General features: G+C 37.3%; 1 pseudogene; it reads right to left on the reverse strand.

Annotated features, from left to right (window-relative positions):
- The window catches only part of LOC128355183 (xaa-Pro dipeptidase-like), a 39,210-nt pseudogene that overhangs the window by 13,036 nt on the left and 3,069 nt on the right, over window positions 1-23,105 (reverse strand).

Raw genomic sequence — 23,105 nt, forward strand, 5'->3', positions numbered from 1 at the left:
GATTAGGCCACATAAGTCCACACAGATGAATACAAGACTTTCAATGTGTCCTTTGATTTTTGTTAAAAAAACAACTACAGTTACAAGAATAGAGGCTAGTGTCACAAAACTGACATCATAAATACAAGAGTTTTCTCTGCAGGGTGTCTGGCCTACATATTTGTGACAGAGTGAGTGTAATAGTGCCAGAGAAACTCAGAACTGGTCCTCAAATTTGAGAGGAGCCAGGTGAAGTTTTTGGGGCACCTCAACAGAATGCCCCCTGGTGCCTTTCTTTAAGGAGAGGAGACTGAACCACAGCATTCTGAAGGAAACCTAAATTTACTGTTAGCTGAAGATCACCTGAGCATAATGGCTGCATGGATGGATAAATGTATGCAAGACCTTACCCCCACCCCAGTCTCAGTTTTTGCACCAATCCCAGAGTGACTACTTACCTGTCTGAAAAGGAGGTCTGTGTCCGTGCAGTACCTCTGTTTCTGCTCTCCTCCCTGCAGCACCACAACAGACTTTGACACCAATCCATCTTTGGCTTTCAGCCCGTTGCACAGTCTTCGACGGTTCTCAGCAAAGAGGGCAGCAGACACCCTCAGGGTCTCCTTACCCAGCCAGTAGACAGGTCTGAAAGGACAAGGAGACGTATGTTTGGAGTCCCAGTGTGGACTAGTGTTTGAAAAGAATAGCTATTAAATGGAAGACTTTGTGTCTAGATTAGGATTTCTGTGATGTGGTATCATCACTTTCTGTCAAGGACTGCAAGTTTTTCCAAATCAATACGTTTTAATCTCTCTTCATCTGGAATTATGGAGGCTACACTGAAAGTTATGTTCAGAAATTCTGTGAGAGAATTCAGGAGTTCATCAATTGATTTTAATTAAGACCCATGATATTTCAGTCATATCTGAAGTAATCCTTCAGATATGACTGAAACATTGGGATTTGAGCCTGAAGATGTGTGTGAACTAGCCTTACCAGGCTGTCCTCAGAAAGCATTAAGACAAAATTAGTGATAGAGAACCTTGTAACGTGTTGGGTCTGGGTAATCTTAATCTAAATCTTTCTCTCTGGCCCGTGGCCTTACTGATAACATAACAAACACAGCACATCTTATTTGGCCTTGACTAAAAAAAGTTAATCCACAACCCTCACAGTATTTTTATGGCTCCTGTATCATTCACTGTTGATTTTAAAGTGTTGAGTTTAAAGGTGTATCTGTATTTGGAAGATACAGCCACAGTGAGATGGTAGATGTTTTTATTGAAGGAGACAGTAACACATAATTTGTGTTAAAATTCAATGTTAATTTCTGAAGGCATGGTTTCTGGCATTCTGAATTAACAGCCTGTCATACAGCATACCTCTGGTTTGTTCTAGCCTGTAATCTGCACATTAATGACACATTTATAATTATAATATCAGTTGATCCTTGTATGGTTTTATCTTATGATCATTAGAAGTCAGACTGCACTGTGACATGTTACCTGGATGAGAAAAAAAAACATAACTTATACAAAAGCGCTGATTATTACAGTAACAAAGGGACAGTGTGAGGCAATATTACCACTGTCAGACACAGTGCCAAGACTGTTTACGATAATAAAGAAATACAAAAAAACAAGTATAATTATGCTGATTTTATCCATATTCATGTATACACCTGTGCAATCTAATGCAATCCAATATAACAGCTCTGTTATAGATTCTATTTTCAGTTTTTGTTGACATTGTCAAGAAGGTGATAATTTTGCTTTATGTTTATTATTGAGATCATAGTTGATGATGGTGGTGTATTTGGGTGCATTATATTGAATGGTGCTCCTACTATTTTGTCCACTCCATTAACATACATGAGAGGGGTAAATATACATAATAATAAACACCAGCCATTGTAATGCACTCCAGTAACATACATAATAATATATTCTAATAAACATACAGTAGAATGTATAAAAAATGAAAATGTATAAACTTCATGAATGTAGAATTTATAGCAGAGCTGTTGTATTGAATTAGATTAGCACAGGTGTCCCTAATGAAGTGGCATTCATTAGTAGTTCAGGACACCAACAGGTGAATTTACTAAATTACTAAATGTGTCTCTTTTTTGTTCGTTAGAAACTGAAAGTGAGAGAGAAAGTGCTTCTCTTTTTGGAAGTTTAAATTTTTTAAATATATGTGACATTCATTACCAATAGTTCCACTTGTTACATCCTTAGTAACGGTGGCTCTGCCTGACAACAACTTTATAAACCTGCCTGCGAGCTGAGACATACATTTCGGTTCTCCGACAGTAAAAGCTAACGTGACTATTGAATATCTGACCTGGGATAAATACGTATTCTAGTCAGTAAAATGCTGTCAGAAAAAAGAAAACTCAACTCACTGTGGTGTTAGAGCCATGAAGATGCGTTGGTCCTCCTATTCTTCTTCTTCTTCTTTTTTTTTTATGACGGCTAAACGCCATTAAACAGGAAGGAGCTTTTTGGTGCTTTACCGCCACCATCTGCTCCGGAGTGTGGGCCAGAAAATAGACTAACAATCTTTACTAAAAAGAAAAAAAATCCACGCACAAACACAAATTAATCTACATTTTATTATCAATGCTTCACAAACTAGTCTGATAAAACCCTGTGTCCGTCTGAGCCAGTTTAGCATTTTATCTCTCCTTATTCCTCATATCCTATGAAAGAGCCCTAGCTGTGTCCCTCATGAAATCTAACAGCCCAAGCATCACCCCATGCTCAGTACACTTTTCAGTGTGAATTCCTCCACCCCTAATTGCCTGAAATTATTTCTCATCATCTCTCTCAGTGTCTCATACCTCCTACAATTCAAAAAAATCATGCTCCACAGACTCCACTTCCTGTCATCCCTCACACAAGCCTGTCTGGTGTTTCCCTACCAATTTCAGTGTTTTGTTAAATACACAGTGCATCAATGTTAACCTTGTCAACACTGTTTCCTCTCTACAGTGCCACTTCCTACTCTTGCTTTTAAATTTGACATGGATGATTCCCTTTCCCCTTTCAGTCCTTTCTTGCTGCATTTGGTTGACTCTTTCCTAAATTAAACTTTTAACCTCTGTTTCACTGATGCTGCCTTGCATTTGTATATCTCCTTTCTTTAAAGTCCTATTTGCCAACTCATCCACCCCTCCATTCCCCCTCACTCCTACATATGCTGGGAATCAACAGAGATTTTACCTTTTCTCCTTGATTTGAGTATACCCTCTCTTTTGATTTGATTCTGCAATGGTGCTTTTACAGTAAAAACAGTAGGGGGAGATGCAACTCTCTTTTGGCACAATGCAGGAAATAATACATTATTATGAGAGACTGCAGATACATGATACAGGTAAGTCTAAACAATGTGTGATGAAAGAAAGCATCCAGACATGGTTGACAGACTATCAAGAGGGTGGTCCATGCTCAGATTTCACTGAGGTAGATATATGAGTTATATCCAAACATTTATTTAATGGGGGTGGGTGGAGAATTTACTACAAACTGGTGACATTTCTAAACTGAAAGATAGAAAAGTATAAAGTACTTGCAAATGTCATTTTCAATATCTAAACTTTTAACCTGTGCCCTGCGGGTATTACTGTATAACTTTATTTTTTTTATTTTTTTTTTAAAGAACACTTATTTGCATTACCAGATTTTATTAATAAGACTCTGACCTTTCTACCACCCTTTCTGCCAGTGTGGCCTAAACTAAACAAGGCCATTGCTCTCAGTAAGTTGTACCCAATTTAAACTCTAGGCAGTTTTGTATTATACTCATATATATTCATGTGCATATTTGCCACTTTTGAAAGGCCAGAGTATAATCCAATTATATTCATCCTTTTTCTTGCAAAATACAATAAACTTGGAAAAGTCAGATTAGTTCATAGACCAATCATTGGCTTAATTCACACATTTTCCAGACACGCCATGAAAATATATGTATCCTCATGTTACACACTCATAAATTTGTTGTTCTCCCTCGGTACCCCCCTGGCAGAAAGGGAGTTTTCCTGCTGGTAGTACAAAGGAAGACTTTGGGGCACCAGGCATCAAGCCACCACTGTCACCGTAGACTGAGTGCCAATTCCCCTGCATCCAAAATTTTATCTCTACTGCCAGCTGTAAGTTGTGCAGATACAGTTGAATCGTCCAGCTTTGAACTCAAAACTTTACTCCTTGAGGGCTTTGGACATTTGCAGGGACGTCTTCAAAGACACTTGGTCTTTCAGGACAAAAAGGGGCCATAATTAATACATGTGTAGGCCAGCGAGAGAGCATTGTGGCTGGGGATACACACTAGACTTGAACTTTTGGTGAAATACATGAATAATAAGTAGTTTTACAGAAAATGACTTCAACAATAACTAAAGTTTTAGAAAGTTACTGCTCTGAATACTCAAGCAGGTTCAGAAAGCAACTAGGTGTTCTAGCTCTCCTTGAGCAAGCTGCACAACCCTGAACAGTGCAAGAATGAGCACTAATTGTGGAAAGAAGCTGTAAATATGCTGTAAATATGCCTCCCTTCTTCCCTGTGTATCTCCTCCTATAAATCGAGTTTTTGTGGACATTTTTATATTACTTATCTGTTTTAATTTTACCTTTAATAATTCCAAGGTGACTACTGCCAAACTACAGACTTTTTACAGCCAACTTTCAAGCCAACATGGGGTAACAGTTTCATACACAGAAAATAAATCAGATCACTTTGGGTTTCCTTCAGAGAGCCAATACCCCTACCACAAAACTGCTTCAGGCAATTAGGTAGACAGTGAACTGTAGCATGAAGCACTATTAACTCAGATTATTCATTCTCTTCAGATGACCAGAAGAGGGTTTAATTAAAACACAAAAAGCAGCCTGTAGGCATATTCTGCTGAGTGGGTTCTTACTATAACCTTCTGGAGTGTATCTCAGACACACTGCCAAAAGGCACCAAACAAAACTATAAGTATGCAACATATTAATTTCCTTGTCCATTTAAAATCAACTTAATGTTATGTCACTGACATTATCATATCAGCAATGTCTGGACACAGGAACACAGATCACACAGAAGCACTTTTCTTGACATTGCTGAGTTCTTTCATCTAATTTACAAAAAATAATGCAAACTTTTTTTTCATCTTGGCTTGTGCCAGTGGTATCTCGCATTTTGTATAGGTTCATAAGCTTTATGTAATCTTTATATATGAATTACAAAAATTACAATATACAATTTTTTTAGGTAAAGGTTTTGTTTTTTTGATGAGATGAGATGGGATTACCAGTCACTGCACTGCATAACTAAGTTAAAGCTAAACTACATAATTTATAATGTAGCACATGTGAGAATGGCTCATAATAATACTACAATAATACATCTTTCTCACTTAAGACTTAGGCTCTCACCTGCCTGGAGCAAGTTCCATTTATTCATTCATAAATTTAGTCATACTCCCAATCTCTCAATTTTAGTTAGTGCATGACCATCAGCCAATTGGAAATATAAATTGCTAGGCAGAAAGCACTTTTTCTCTCCCAAACTGGGTAAGCTTTACTTTACTGGAGAGCTCAGGTGTGAAAGCAATCAGGAATACGAATGTCAATGAAGGTACATAGTAGTGAAAAAAAAATACACAAAAATGTAATTGAAATTTAAAATAGAATCGACACCAGTGTTATGTGAAATAAATATTTTGAAATACTGCTTTTGTTGAGTAAACTATAACTTTGTCTGATGCTATTATTTCTATTTCAATTATTGCATTGTATAAATTCATTTTTTTTATGCTGAGGAAGTAAACACTTTAAACTTTGTGCATACGATGACAGGAAATGCACCATAGAGCAGTCTGATAGGTCTTCATGATCTGAGGCACTTTCTTCATTCTTAAAGGTTGAATATGTAGAATAAGCAGAACAACGCCATCTAATGTCTCGAGATCGTAGTCGCAACAACCAAAAAGTAATTCCAGCAGTCGGGTTGCCAGGTCCGGTGCCGGATTTTATTTTAGCTCTAACTCTGTAAATATACCACTTTATCCACATGTCTAACCTTTTTAGGCGAGAAAGTAGCCCTTTAGATCCACAATGTGACGCTAATTTGTCCAAATAATATCTGTTTAAAGTTTTGTTCCTGCGAATTCGGAGCCACTCAAGTTAGCCGTAGCGAGTAACGCACTTCCGGTCATTTTCACAAAATAAAACACCCGTTGCCTTATATTATTAAGAAAACCATAACGATAGAGTTGGTGCTTTTATTTTGACAACAGGAAGCGAACATACCCTCGCTGTAACTGACTTGAAACCACCGAGGTACATTATATTGTAACGCCAGTGGGAGTAGCAGCAATGTCTCTGCGTGTACTGCCTAATCCTAAGCACCGATTGGCTTGTGTGTGGTGTCGTCAGAAGCAGAAGAGGCTCACGGTCGTAAACATCTAGTCACGTGTACTCTGAGATGGACGCGCAGGTCAGGAAATGACGTAAACGGACCGTATATGGTTTGTTATTTGTGTTATTACGTTACATGTTGGACTAAATACATGGAGGTAATTGAGGAAAGTATTCCGGTTTTATGGAAAACGGATTTCATATTTCACAAGAATGGATACTTGGCGAGCTGTACAGAAAGTGCTGAGTCATAAGATGATCGTTGTGGATAAAGGGAAGACTTTGAAGGTATGTAGTATTATAGCTTTTCTCACTTAGCTGAGTGGCTAGCCAAGCTAATCGCTAATACTATTACGGCTGTGAGCAACCATATAAGTCGTGAGTGGTCTTGAATGAATCAGAACAATCTAAGCTTTCCAACAATGTACGGCATGAGTATATATGTTTAAGGGTTGGTGTTTAAAACATTCAGAAGAACGCGTGGCTACCTCCTAACATCCGTCCTGTCCCGTGAACGGAACAGCGTGCGTTAAGAGGTTCATGATCAAATATCAAAATCCGAATAGCGTCAGAAAGTCAACCCACTCTCCACATTTCCATTGCTACCGTTTTGATACTTCATGGTACACAAACAAATAGCATCTCATATGAAAGCTAAGACCCTGGCGAGTTCAACAGTACCATTATTGCGCTTAAAACTCAGTGAACCAGCAGCCAAAGAATACAAAGTTAAACAACCACTTATTTACAGCGACTAACAGATATTCTGTCTTACCTTCGAAGTTTTGTGATGAAAAGTTGTACTTGAGATCAAAAAACGCTGGTTTTAGTAAGTCCAACACGGCTCTACTTGTTTACAACTCCATTTCACCCAGTGCCAGCCTACAGTAGCTGCGCCGGAACAACAGACAACCCTGGCAACCCGCAATTCCGGCCGCTAATTGGCTGGTACAGTGTACACAGAACGTCATTGTCGAACCCATCAAAAAATTTTAAAAATATTAATTCAGACTAAATATTTTTTTTTATGGAAAAGCAATACTTTCATTCTGTACCCCTCAAAAGGCCCGTGGCTGTATTATTTAAAAAAATATATAGCTTTTAATAAATATTCTACATATTCAACCTTTAACTCTTCTTCCTCCTTTCCTGTTCTGCAGCTTTAAGATGTTACCAAGCGTTTTATAATAATCACACAAGCAGGCACATCAAACACTTCTGCTGTTCTGATGTGAATGAACGAGTGATGTACATTGTCTGTTGCATTGTATGTTTGGTCCTGCGTGTTAGTATGACCTTTGAATTAAAGACAAACCACAGTCAGCTGAAGTTATTCTGATCTACAAAACTGCCTGGTGATAAACCAAGGGAGGGTATGAATGTGAGTTTACAACATGAAGCACAGAGGGTTGAAGGTTAAGACTAATTATTAAGATTCAGTATTCTGATAAGCCTGTTGAGACAGAGCTAACCGTTTCATTGTCCATTGATTTCAGAGCCCCATAGAGAAAGAAGAAGAGCAATGTGGATTTGAATGTTGTATAATCTATATAATACATAGTTTAACCTGCATGGAAACACTGAGTAATATCTGAACAAGCACACAGGGCTGAGTTAACAGAAGTATGGAAATTGTAGGTTGGCTAAGGCTCCCTCAGTAGGGGGTCTGCTTGAGGTAGAATTATGCTGATTAGTTTTTCCCGAAGTAGATGAGGATTAGTCTAATTGTTGGAACATCCTCCACTCAAGTAAGAAATAAAACCAAAGTTGTTTTAACAAACTCAGACATACAGTATGAGAACAGTACAAGGAAAATTTCACCGTACCTTTCATTAGAGGGGTTTAGCTTTGTGGTACAGTAAATGTGATGTAGTGCATTTTTCATGATTCCTGATCTACCAACTTGCTGTTGCTATTTGTGTTCTTTATTTCACCGTAGTCATTTAATATTATCTTCAGAACTTAGTTGGTCTCAAGGAACTGGCACTCAACTTTTAATGGGGTATCCTGCTGGGATCAATACTTGGACCACTATTTTTCTATTCGAATCCAACATCAGATTGGGTCTTTTATTAATGAGTCCAATTTGCTTTGATGTCAGCCTTGAAAGTCCTGAATGTCCAAACAATGAGGCTTTTGGAGTTAAGCACTTCAATTTAAAACTTTGGGCTGCTTCCTCCGGACAGATGCAGCGTGGGATAACATTATTTGTGACTATACTCGTGTGACAGCCTGAATCAATCTTGCTTTGGCAGATGGAATTGATTTCCTTAAGTTGTTGTGTTTTTGTTTACATTATACTACATTGGGCTTTATAGGTTTTATAAGCCTGTGGGACATAATGTATATATTTCCATAAAAGACCATCAATTTAGAAATGTATAATTATGTATATGGTGCTCTTGGGTATAATACATGCACATAAACAAAGACACCAACATACCAACACTCACACTCACACACATTGAAGTAGTATAGTGTTCATGTACCCAAATGCAATCAATACTTAAAAAGTCTTGAATTAGGCAAAAGCAGTTCACTGTCATCTGTACCTCCCTACAAGACCTTATCCTTCAAATTTTGACAGTCACTGCACTTGCATCCCCATGGGAGTAATGCTGGTGGCTCAAGTATGATGTGCCAATTCCTTTCCATCTGCTGAGATGCCAGAGTAAGAGATGAATGGTCCAGTAAAGTCAGCTCTGCTTGTTTCCATCTTGTTAATATGCCTCTGAGAGGCCCAGCATAGTCAGGATACCCACTAGAGGCTGATCTCCAGAGAGTGAAACAAGACAAACATGGCTATAGAAGGCAGTGGAGACCTTCAGAGCTGCGTAAATAACGCTGTACAGTGTAGAGGACAAGTTGTTTTCCTGTGCTCTTTTTAAACAGAAGGTAATAGTTAGAGCTGCATTATGCTATAAGTCAACAAGAAGTGTGATATGAGCCGGCATGTTACAAATGCTTGCCAACTTAAGGATCCATAAAAAAAAGATCAGTACTGTATGAGCGGTTGGAGTGTTAATGTTAATACAAATATTGCATATACATCTTTACTTCAAACTGATTTAACTGTGACGGCAACAGTATGCACAGTATAATAGGTTTTGGAACATGAATTGCAGTAGGAGGCTGATTTTATACCTTTGGGGCAGCCAGCACTAAAACCTTCTATTGTTTAAGACCAAATAGGACTGATCAGTCTCAGCTTGGTCCCTGTGTTGTGGTTTTGTAGTTGTATAAATGTTTATTACTAGTCTTTATATATATATGTATATATATATATATATATATATATATATGTATATATATATATATGTGTGTGTGTATATATATATGTATATATATATATATATATATATATATATATATATATATATATATATATATATATATGTGTGTGTGTGTATATATATATATATATATATATATATATATTAAATATTTTCTCAAACTCTTTCTGTGATGGCTTTCACAAATTTGCCTCAATAATATTAGATGAGTAAAGCAATGTTGAAAAATGTTAAAATAAAATTAGATTTTTTCTTATTTGGGATCTTTCACTATGTGAATAACTGGACTCACAAAAAGTAAACATTACTAAATAAGGATGAACTAAACAGTTTGATGTCACTCATTCATGAACATGTACACTCACAGTGGATCCAACCTTGGTCATGTCCTTCATCATTGTGTCTTAATTTTTCTTTTTATACACACAAAGTAGAATGTGATATTGTCTTAATAAGCTCTGATATTGTCTACGTTCAAAGAGTCCTTACTTTTTGAAGACAGTCATTACTATGATAAATAGCTGTTTTATCATAAAAAACAAATATCAATTTCCTTTTACAATATAAAGTGGTGGTAATAAATACTACCTTGGCTTAAAATGTCCAGTTTAAGTTAAATTACTACATTAGTTGACTCATCTCTATGATATATTTCATGGTTGTAATGTGTAGTGTATTTCATGCACACCATTTATACATGGAGGATACAAATATTAGAAAACATACAATATAAAGCTCTTCACACAGGACTGACAAACCATATTATTGAAATTGTAATTAGTTTTTTTTCTTTTACAATATTTAGTTTCTACACATCTGTAAGCTGACCTGTACAATCCTGTCTTCCTATCATGGCCACAAAGAGTGAGAAAAGGTACCTCCATTGAGTTTTTCAGGGAGAAAATGTAGTTTTTCATTGATGAAAAAGCCTTCAGAGTATTACAGCAACTGATAAAGTAGCAATCTCAGGAGGTTAAAGGATGTACTGTAAAATGCACCGCCCAGTCATAGTTCTACACCGACTACAAGGCTCCTGCAGTGCTGAATGTTGTATTATATCATCAGATTAAATACCTTAGTATCAACCTTGTATAAAGTATTAAACTGATGAAAGTAACTTCAATATTTTATTCAAGAATTTATAAAACGATGAAATTATGCCTGTATCTCTCACCATATTTATTACTCTCTGGTTACTGATCTTTTACAGTTCTATCTAGCTAGCTATTATTAATAACTCAAAGCAAGTGGAAACCCATACTTTACGTGAATGTAGCAACTTATATTTATGTGCCCTCTTGAAATGACACAGGAAACAATATGAGGACTCAATAGATAGTCTGTTGGGGAAATTGCATAATTCCAGGGAGAAGCTTTTAGTTTAATAGCAGAATTATTTGAGGTGAATATAAAATAGTAGAAAGTGACTCCCAAATGCATTATGAGACATTTGTTGCTTCTTGAGTGGGGTGTAAATAAAGCAGGATGATGCTCATATTCCTTATACCTTCTGCATATAAATTCACACAAGAAGGTCTTCAGGGTAAATTCCAGCCTTGACCTTCACACATGTAAACACTGTGTCAGGCTGAAATAATTAGCTCAAATAGCAAAACCATTTCCCTGCAGGTTGTAGGAATTGGCATAAATTATACCGTTCTCTAATCAGGTGATGATTTCAACAAGGAAGTATTGTAAGTGTGCATGCTTAGCAAAGTGTTCCAATGGCAAAGGTTAAAAAGCAAATAAAGAGTACTAAAGGAATAAACCCTCTTACTCATGCTGTGTAGCTTTCAAAATTGACTTTAAAAAACAAGAGTAATGAAACTATGACAGATGGTGTGGGAAAGAGATCAGGTTAGTGAAGGCAGAGCCAAATCCAGATCAAAGGCCGCTCTCTCAGCAGGTTAAGCAACAGTCACATCCATAACCCAGGACAGCTGTTTATGATTGAAGAGGATTAGGGACAGTACACATATTTCATCAGGATTTATCCTCCCCAAATTCTAAAACCGGATTGCTCTAAAGCCACTCAGTTTAGCTGCTAGAAAATTTCAATTATTATGCAACTTCTTTCAGTTTAGGTCAGCTGTGCCTGTGTCCCATTTGGCAGATCAGTCATTATTACCCTCAAATGTCCTTCAGGTTTAACAGTGCAGAAATCGAAAGAATAGAAAGCATCTGTTTTCATTTCAAACTGACATAAAGGCTTCTCTTGGAAGTACAGTCAATCAAAATCAACATACAAGGACTTTGAGGCTAGCTATAGAAACACTGTGTGACCCTGAGTCTGTTGTGGACTTTTTACAGTGCAGACCCTTTCATTGTTCACGGCTGTGAGTGACACACAGAGAAAAGAGGTTTATGTAATGCAGCTTTCATCATGCAATAACATCACACTAGTAATGGTGGATCATTTAATCCAAAATGACTTTCTTTCCCACCTCTACATGTGTTAATCAATTCATAATCAAATATTAAAAAGAAGAAGAAAAAAAAACAATAACCAAAGACCAAAAAATATTCAGAATTAAATCACACACCATGAAATGACTTTTTGAAAATGCAAGCTAAAATTGCAAACCAAATACAAAAAATGAGGCAGCTCAAAATGAAAACTGTATTTAAAAAACAATCTATTAGGATATTGAAATAAAGGAGTTTTTCTTTTCTCATTTCCCTTTTTCTTTTGGGCTTCTTTCCATTTACAATTTTACTCTGCCTGCTTCACAGGTGGTGCAGAGGTGGGTCCCTGCCATTAATGAAAGCAGACACAGTGAGCTTGAAACTGGTACAGTACCTTAGAGAAAGCAGTCTACACTTGGCACAGTGTAATATGTCCAATGTATAGTACACATGCAGAGTGAGGGGGAAAGGAGGGGCAGTTTCTTTCCTCTCCTGCTGTTATCACTTTTCAGCTAATGGACTGGAGACTGTTTTCTAATGACTGTTTTCTAATTTGCCCTCCATTGTTGAATGTTGTAAAAGCTGCAATTGAGTCATTAGGTACTGTTCACCATCTATATCAAAGAAATGGTCTCGCTGCAAGGTTGCTAGGTTCATCTTTATGTGGACAATACTATGCGGATGAGAAAGTGCAGCTTTCCTTTTATGCACTGCAACATGCTCTTATACATCAACATGCAAATAACAGGAAAGTCATAGTGATCTTGAAGTCCAGAGCTATAGACTACAGTAATCTACATATCTCCTCTGTCAATGGGTTGAATATCAAACAGGTTACAGGGGAGGGGAGTCACACTTTTTACTCTGGTGAGAATTGCTGATCATCAAAACATCTTAGTTTCAATAATCATTCCTACATTAAATGGAAGCTTAAGGTCTTGGTTTGAAATGGGTATCACTTTCACTTTTGCAACTTATTGTCACAAGAACCATCAAAGACACCGCCAACCGATCAGACCCACCAACATGTGTTGGTTGTCATAAGGTATGGGATTGGTTGTCCCTATAAGTATCAATGGGGTTTCAGTAAAAAAATAATGTGATTTTAATAAATAATTAGTTTCTAAATAATTTTTTAGTTTTTTAAAGATAAAAACACCAAATAATTTGAAATGAACACGACCTCTATGATAGTACTCATCAATGCCCCATGTGTTTAAACCATGAATTTGAACGAGGTGATTATTTGTTTGAATTAGCCTCTGGAATGAGAAGTAAAATGAAGGAATTTACAGTGCTGAAAACAATCTAGACTTTATTAAAACCATTGTTTCGTAACATATCAGTGTATGGAAAAATGAGACAACCATGCCCAACCAACTTCTTGACAAAGATTTTAAGCTAGCTACCACATTGCTTTAGCTTGCTAAACTCAAATGAAAAGCTATTATCTTTGGCCTTTTAATGAGTGTTTGATTTTTAAATGACCAATAACCTACAAGCTTTTAATACAAAAACAACACCAACATGAAAAATTACTTAACTTTAAAAATGACAAAATATCTTGTCACCTCAATGTTTTGTGTGTGTTCCACAAAATGACCAGTGCAAAATGGGCAGAATGTTAGGCTAACTATCTGATATAAACATAATGTCACAGTGCCCCACTTTGTCTGTAATAAGCACTGTGACAACCTACCCATGTGACAACCAACCCCGGTTTCCCCTACAAGTATCTTGGCATCTGGCTCAACAACAAATTTACATTTAAATACACATTTGCTAACTTGTTGGCAAAATGCGACAAAATATATTTTTTGTAAAGAAATAAAACCAGCTTCTCTCTGACTTGTAGGAAGAGGATTGTTGACTCATCCTTCGTATCAGTCCATTATTGGGATATAATTTACAGACATGCTGCTGCCTCCACACTTAGGCCCTTAGGTTCTATTTGCCACTTTGCCCTGACATGTATTACTAGTGATAGCTACAATATTCACCACGGTATCCTTTATGATAAGGTTGGTTAATCTTCTCTGGCTGAGAGGTGCAATAACCATTAGTGTATGTTTATTAGGGCTAGTGTATGTTAATGTGTCAGTGCAAATTTGTTTGCACTGACACATTGAGACAAAAATATGAGACATTACCATGTCTTATATTTTTGACATAGGTTCTGTTATGTTATAACCCCTTACCTCACCTGTAGTCCTCTCCTGTAGTTTAGCCCTTTAGCATTGATTCAGATGGCAACTTGCAAGAAACAATGGATAAGAACAAGTTATTTTGAATGGCAAGTCCAGCTTCAACGCCCTGTCAGATGGTCTAGGTCTACAAGACCAAAGTTATTTGTAGTTACTGTCATTATGAACTGAGTTACCACCAAACTACATCTAGTCTTAAATACCATTGCAAAGCACAGGCAGCCTCATTAGCCATTCCACTTGTCACAACTTGACAATGTGTGAGGACCATATTGAACATATATGCTGTATGATGACCAAGAGGGCAAAACAAATTTTCTTTCTTATACCCCCTTTCCACTGTTTCCTGCTCACTTTATGTATTGTCTGGTTTATTTTATATTATCTGAATTTTATCCCACAGCACAACAAGATGTTTTTGTGAGCTTTTATTTTTCCCAAGTGAGGTTAAACACAATTATATTGTGTGATTTGCTCTTGAAGTGAGGGATCCAGGGAGTGATCTTTAATCAGCACTGAAGTAATGGAACATTTAGCTGGCCAACGTGCCCATCTGTTGCCTGTTGAGCTTGAGTATACCATAAGTTATGATTTGAGCATCAATTTAAAAACCTAAATGTACCCGTGAGGGTTTCTGACAATCTTTGTCATTGTTTTGTGCTGTTAATTGATTTCCAGTGATAAATACATACATTTGCATGACATACGCATTTCTTGTACACTCCTATGAAAAGAGTATTAACACTTAAAAGATATCAGTATAGGGTCAATTCTGAAAAGCCTACCTACTTTATGGACAGTCGTGATTAATTGTGATTTCAATAATTGAATTGATTGACAACCCCAATGTTTATCTATAAAACCCTTGTTGGAAAATTAGCATCTGTCAGATTGATGAACTATCTATAATGACTCAATGGCTACACAAAATATTACTTGTAACATGGTAGAAGCACAAGCCCTCTTAACGAAGAAGGTCATGGCAGATGGATTGGTGTAACTAAATGTTTGCAGTTATTATAACTCAAACCACAATCTTATCTAATACATATACAAATCAGTTTTGTTTTAGTGTCTAAACTTTAACCACTTGGATGGGAACAGACAACCTACAGTATTTTGTTTGGGCTTTTGGTGTTGTTATTTGGGCCCTGATTTGATTTTCCTTATGATTTAACGAGGGTTACATTGCAACCTGACTTCCCTCATATTTGGACACAATTCAGCCACAAATACATACAAGTAATGCAGAGAGATAAGGAGAGGGAGCTGTCATCTGCTGTCATCGTGGGTTTGCTGTGTGTTTCACCTGCCTGTCTGCCCTCTCTCTACAGGTAGTCATTAGCGCAACTATAAAAACACCCGAGGGCCCACGATCTTCCCAGGTTATTTAAGCCTTGCTTCAGTGTTGCTCTTTTATATCTCTTCACTTAGCTGCTGCTGTGGTTGCTACAACTTTGTTACTTTTGTTATTTACTTTGCTTTTATGCATCTTCACAACATTCTCAGTCTCACACATACACACACACATCTTCCACTCATGCACATCACCTGCTACTGACATCCATACTTTATACTTAAAATATTTAATTTAGTCTTTAATTTGGTTTAATTAAGTTTAATAAACAAATTTTTGGTTAGAACTTTGACATGGTGTCTTTCACCTTTGTTGTTACCTCTTGAGCCAAAGTCACAACAATGTAAAATGTAGGGCACATATATAGAGAGAGAACTCTATTTGCTCTCATGGTCTTGTATAATTTGACCTTAAAAAGTGATCTCAAAAAACACAAGTGTTGAAAAGAGAACTGCAGCTCCTGTGTGAGTTTCATCAGGCTGGAAATGCCAGGTGTTCCATCTGAGAGAGCAACATGGGCGAACAGCTGAACAAATACACACACACACGGCCTGTGTTTCTCTTTTGCTGTTGTTTCTCTCTCCTGCTTACCCTATCTTGTGCTGTGAATTTTAAAACATAAGAAATTGGAAGCCATCCAGCGCTTTAACACACACTTTTTCGTCTGTATGCAAATTGAAGGCCTGTTTGGTCTTTGGTCTGGAAAAAAAGAGCATATATAAATGAAACAAGCGGTGATTGTTAATTCCTAGCTTACTAGTTGGTCTGTTGAGAAGTTGAGCGGCTGTAAGACTGTATAAGATCAGAGATTTTAATGTGGTACACTGCAGAGAAAATTATACTAATTTAGATCGATTAACTCCACATAGTGAACACAGTGTCAAAGCTAAAATGGAAACTGAAAAAGCTAAGAAGGAAACTCTCCTTGCTGCTTTGTTCATTAGAGGGCATGTAATTTGCAGAGTGACAAAGGAGGTGGGATATAGCAAGGTGGGGAAATGCTACAAATGAGTTGTGATAGGCTGATACATCATCATTTTTGACACCCATTGTGTGTACAGTTACAAGGCAATGAGAAGTGAATGATCCTGCGAGTGTAAGCAGGTAGCCATTAAGGTTTTGCATTGTTTTTACCTTTGAAATATGTTGATAAAGAATTAGTCTATTAATCTATCAATATTTTCTATATTATATTATATTATATTATATTATATTATATACATAAGCATTAAGGACAATTCCCAAAATGTAAAATGTATTGTGTGTGCAGTTAAAAACATTTTTTTATATCAGAGCAGATAGTCTTGGGTCATAAATACTCATTAGGTGAAGATAGCGAGAGTTGGTGTTGAGACTGGCAGATTAATGAGAATAAAGGAGCCTGTGTGTGTGCCATTGTAATGAGTTGATAATATGCCTAACCCTGCAGAACAAGCTCAACTGATAGAAACTGTGGGACATAAATGTTATTTACGCTTTGGAGGGAAATGGAGGGTAGAAGTTAATTGCGGATATATTGGACTTTATATTCACACTGTGATACCCCCTGTCCTCAGCAGTGTGCTGTGACAACTGGTTATTCATTTACCACTGACACCCCATCACCACAAAATAATTGCCTCTCCTGCCAGAGATAATATGAGATTCAAATATTAATATGATTTAGCCAGATAATGCATGCAAAAGTTTTCTTTTAGTGTTCATGCACAGATATTTTTAGCCTTGTAACCTACAGCCAAACCAAAACTACTCCCACAATCACATACTGTACACAGAGAATTACAGAAGTTGGTTGTTGTTTCACTTTATTACACTGATGACCTTTAACAAAATTTGAGTCAAACACATTGTACATAACATAAACACAATGTCAAATGGGATGTCAATCAGACATGTTAAAAGCTTTAAGGACAGTTTAATGTCCTTCTCTGGGACTGAAAGGAAGCACCCAAAAGAATCAGATGCTGTTTTTTCACCCTTTTATTTACAACTTTGAATCATCCATTTTTTTTAACCATGTATGACCACCATCGTCCACATGGTTGTTATAGTACCTATGATGACAAATGTCTTCTAAGGAGGTATTTTAATTAATTAAAATAATTTTAACCAGCAGCATGATGTTTTCCTAAGCGTAACACAACACTTATCTTATGGCAAAACCCTGATCTTTTTCCAAACCAGCTATATCAGATTATTTTGGAATGCATGGGCCAGCTACATATGTTATCTTTTAATTAATAGGACACAGTGAGTGTTAGACACATTACTCTGTCCACATAAAAATAGCCATTGCTTGTAGTGTCAATACATGGTGTTAACAGAAGAAAGGAGAAAAAACTGAAGCTGCATTTAGAGCTGCAGAGCCTCATTTATTCTATGACAGTATTTCTAGTGGTAGGTGTTATTCCAGAGTGAGAACTAATTATCAGGGATGGATTCATTTAGTCTGTATTGGAGAATCAGCTTGATTTAGTCATGTAAGTGACGTTCTTAACAAGAGGGCAGACTTGCAGCTGTAGAAAAACTTCAGTTTATATATTCACAGCAACCAGAAAATAGTGTAGTCTACACACATCAAATACATCAATTAAATGTTGCTTATAATTTTTAATCTTGTATCTTCTTTGTGTGAAGTTTTGCGTTTAATATAACCAAAGATGACAACAGCAGATAAGTCAAGTTGGTGTGCGGGATCTTGAATACATGATCTAAATTTTATAGAAAAGATTCCTCAAGACTCTTTTTGAGCAAACAGACAAATAATAATAAGTCTACCTCAACTTTGTATTCCTTGTACTTAATCTGTTGTATATCACGTAATTCCATGTGTGATGATGCAGTAGCTCTTTACAACTTACTTTTGGCTTTGAAGTTTTTAAAAGTGTCAAGTGGCCTTTCTTTGACAATTTGGGTGAACCAGCAGGAAAGATAATGAGTTTTGGAAACAGTTTTTAACACCATGAAATAAAGAAGAAATCTCCTGCCATTCCCTTTTTGTGTTCCTAAATTAAGTTTAGGACATACATTCATAATCAACTCTAGAGATTTATAACTTAATCCTTCCCCCAAATGCTTTCAACTAATTGTGTATAAAAGTACGGAGTATATACCCTATGGAAAGATCTTCTGTAGCAGTTTTAAAAGGGAATTATGAACCAGCTAAATGGAATTTGATGGCATCCCAAAGTGAAAAAGAAAGTATTTTATCTGTGGCATGTCAGAGGTCAGAAGAATGTACTGTAGCTAATATGAAATGAATGTGGGAGTGGAAACCCTTCAGCAAAGCAAAAGAGGACATTATCTGCTTCATTAAGCCTCACAGACCAGCACACAACACCATGGACTGTATGATTAACATTGCACTTAATCAAAACGTACCTACCTTACAAGCAAACAGTAATAGGGTATAGCCTGACAACCACCATTAATATTCATTCATACATTGCAAATGTCATTTAACTTTTCCTGAGGTACTGCAGTGTTTTTTTGGGGGGGATCTCAGCAGTCAGAGAGAGTTTGAAATGACTTTGAAACACATCTCCTCCTCCTCCAAGGCTTTTGGAGTGATCATAACACTCCTCTAAAGTTTGTTTCTGGAAGGCAACGCACTCTCAAGTAGATGATAGGGAGTGATCCTGGTAGTAACTGACTGGGAATCAGCAGGGGGAGGAAATTCATGCAGCTTATCTTATCATGCCTCCCACTCTCATCATTACTGGGATCTATTGCTGATTATGCTTATTGCCCAGTAGTGCAATGCCACACTGATCAACCATTTGCATGCCCTTGCTGGCTACAAACCTATATAGTAAGTGCCCTGGCATGCCACAAATCAAAAGAAACCATGACTTGTTATCTCGTTGCAGCTTTTTCCGGCCTTTACTGAGCAACCATATCTGCAGCTTTGAAGTCGGAGCCACTGGCAATGTCTCAAGCACTGCTGCCATCAAGTGAGCGCCTCTTCATTAAATCCTTGAGCTGCTTCTAATTATGAGCTGTATCAGGAGGCCCTTGGTGCTGGGCACTGGGGCAGAGAACAATGTGCATGACACAAATGCCAAAAATCACAGGGGAGGCTAGGGAGACAAGCCTCAACAGACAGGAAAAAACTGTCCATATCTCACTGCGGCTCTACAGTATGTCAAGACTGAGACTGCAGTGTCAAAACAGTCAACAACACTTCTGGTTCTTAACAGAGATATCGGCTGGCAGAACAGCAACGGGAAATAAAGATAAAAAACAAATGATCTGATATTCAGTCTAGCTTATATGCATACTTTAATTGATGCAGCACAGTTTTCTCCTTTTTTTTTGGCTGATGTTTCTATGTCTGCCTGCATTGATGTCTCCCTGTAAGTTAGCAGATCTGCAGCAAGGGATTGTGGGGTGGATTTCATCTGCGTCTTTCATCCTGAAACTCTCAGTTCCCTTGTCACCTACACTCCTAGCTGCTCTATTTATAACTTGTAACCATAACAACTGGTCTTTTCTCTTCGCCAAACGAAACGAAATCCTGTCACTAGGTGTCTATGTGCTTCAGATAAAAAGAATGTCAGTGAGTGTGAGAACGCCAAAACTTTCATCAACGTTCTCAAAGCTGACGTGACTCTCACATGTTAATGGTGATAACTGCAGCTATTAGCAGGGATTTACATTATTATCTTACAGAGAGAGCGTCCCAGTGAAATCATGGCCCAGGTAGAATCCCAGGAACAAATCAGGAGCTCTTTCTTCCTGCGTGGCGAATTGTAAGTGCTGAAGGGTGACTGGCAGAGATGACTGAGGCTTTGAAGAAGAGCAGCGGCATTGTTTTCTGAAAAGTTTCATCTACTTTGCATCAGTTTAAGACACAGCAGTGCTGGAAGATAGTTTTCGGGCTCAGATCTGTCATGCCTCTTTTCGTCAAGGTTTTGATAGGAATAAAAAAAAAGAAAACAAGTCTGATGCATTTCTGAGAGTCTGATTACCAAACAGGCAGCTTGTGGTTTTAAACACAATGATTGATTGCTTCTAATTAAGCAACTAGTCAACTAGTGTGTACATAGACACAGACACATGCACATAAACACTCCTTCCATTATGACATGACACTGTGAAACAAGTTAGGCGGAAGAGTGTCTCTGAGCCATACTATATGCAGCTGGGGAGTATTCACGCAGAAGCACACAGCTCTGGCAGTTCACCCTCTCAAGAGCCGAGGGTAACAGGCGTTTAGCTGACGAGGGGTGAAGCCATTGTTTGACATCTCGCTGCTCCCACAATTCCAGATCCTTTAGTGAGAACTAATTGCTCCCGGAGGGACCAATCCCGTGGTTACACCTAAATGAACCTGACCCAAGTGCATTGTGGGGTTAGGGTGAGATTGTCTCCTCCACTGTCTAACGTTGTTACCTCGTAGGCGTCCTCGTCACAGATCTTAGATCAACTCAACAACATGGGCTTTGGGGGTTGGGGGGACAGGGAGGGGAGTGAAACATTAATCCCTATGCTGAAAGTGGAAACCAAAACTGTTTATTTGCAACAGCACTGATGGAAAATAAGTAAACTACACATTTTGTCTTGTGGTGTAACAGCGGGAAGGATTAAAAATGATTATCGAAATCTTATTATTTCTAAATGTGCTCTGACCTTGTTTGTAATGTAATTTGGAGCGCCTTAAAAGATTATGATGAGATGAGTCACATTCTAGTTCTCAAATTAAGGAACAGAGTGGTCTGCAGAGAGGCCAGAGTGAATGTGAAAAATAACCCCAAAATACCCATTCAATCCATTTCAATGCCAGTACAAGGTTGAACAGTGAGTTGCCAATCTGTCATCCCAGACTTAATAGGACATCAGAATGTTTAAATACTGAGCTAAATTCAACCAGATTTATTTCTTGTCTTTTTTCTCTTTGATGATGGATTACAGCAACATCACAACAAACAAAGAAATAAGCAAACAAAAACTTTTATGAAGAAAAAATGCAGGTAATGGTGCACTATGATCTGTGATTAGGGAATAATACAAGCAAAATCAGTAAATGCAATCATTTCAACACTTTAAAAGTACATGAGGGTGGTCAAAATTGAACACTCCTCACTAACCAGTGTTTGCTTTCTTTAACATTGGTCTTAAACATGAACTACCTCACAACATCTTTGTTATCTATACAGGTGTTGCCTCTATGTTAACACTATATAATGTAAATATAGAACTCAGGAATTACATGTGTATCCTTTGCTTTTTTGACATTTTTATTAAACCATATATCTCATTAATATTCTCAAAATATAAAATGTTTTAGCATGGCATAAGTATTTTATATTTATTATTCTAATAATCGCTCTGTAGAACTTCAACATCTTTCTGCAGCAGTCCAAACTCAGCCTCCCCCCTTATTGAATTAGAGTAGGTGGTTAGCTTTACTTAACTTATGAAATACTAAATGAAAATGGTCAATAGGGGCCAGTGTACTTGTCATTAGAAAATACCAGGGGTGATTTTAGACCCTTTTTAGGGGTTCTCAAGCACCCCTAAAAATAAATAAATTATTATTGTTTTTTTTTTTCTTCTATAAATTATTTTATACAACTTAAAAGTATTTTGCTAGGTTCAAATGGTTTCATTTTGACAGCTTTAATGTACTTTGGATAGTTCTGTCATTAATATAATCTTTAATCTCAGGGTTCATTAACTATCTTAGAGACTGAATTGAGTAGTTTAGCAGGGGGTTTGAACACTTACAGGGCATTGTATATCAAATTCATAAAGAGCTGAGCTCCCCTGGAGGATACCTACCACAGGAGTTGCATGGTGGAAGACAAAACAGTTTTACTATGGTTCTGATGAAACCTAATGGCAGATAAAAGTCCTGTTATGTCCTGTGATAGATAGATAGATAGATAGATAGATAGATAGATAGATAGATAGATAGATAGATACCACAGATAATGATGTAAATCTTTAGCCTGGCTATTGCTAGACCCTACCACAAGTGAGGTAGGGTCTAGAGAGGAGCCGTTCATTTCCTCGTATTTGAGGCGGGATCAACGAATAACGATCAAATACTTCTGTACGCTACTTGACAAACTTACAGCCACTCATATCAATGATACACAATGACGTATTCAGAGCCAGTAGGGAGCAGCGCAAACACATCCTTTTTATGAAGGAAAAATCATGTAGTGCAAGTTTTTGTTCTATTTTCAAAGTGAACTTGTCTTCCAATTTTTTTTAGCACACAATCTACTGCTGCTTGGAATGGTTGCTTACCTCCGTGGCCAGAGTCGCTCTATATGGTCGTCATCGCCTTGAGCCCGCCTCCCTGTTCTGTGATTGGTTCCCTATCTCAGACGAAATTTTGTCTTTGTGGCTATGCTAACTTTCTGAGCGAAGTGGAATGTTGCTGGAAAGAGAGCATGGGTTTACCCAGGCTAGTAAATCATAGTAAACTAGTCAAAGATAAATATCTGCAAAA

Source organism: Scomber japonicus, chromosome 1, assembly GCF_027409825.1.
Source record: "Scomber japonicus isolate fScoJap1 chromosome 1, fScoJap1.pri, whole genome shotgun sequence".
Taxonomy (NCBI): domain Eukaryota; kingdom Metazoa; phylum Chordata; class Actinopteri; order Scombriformes; family Scombridae; genus Scomber; species Scomber japonicus.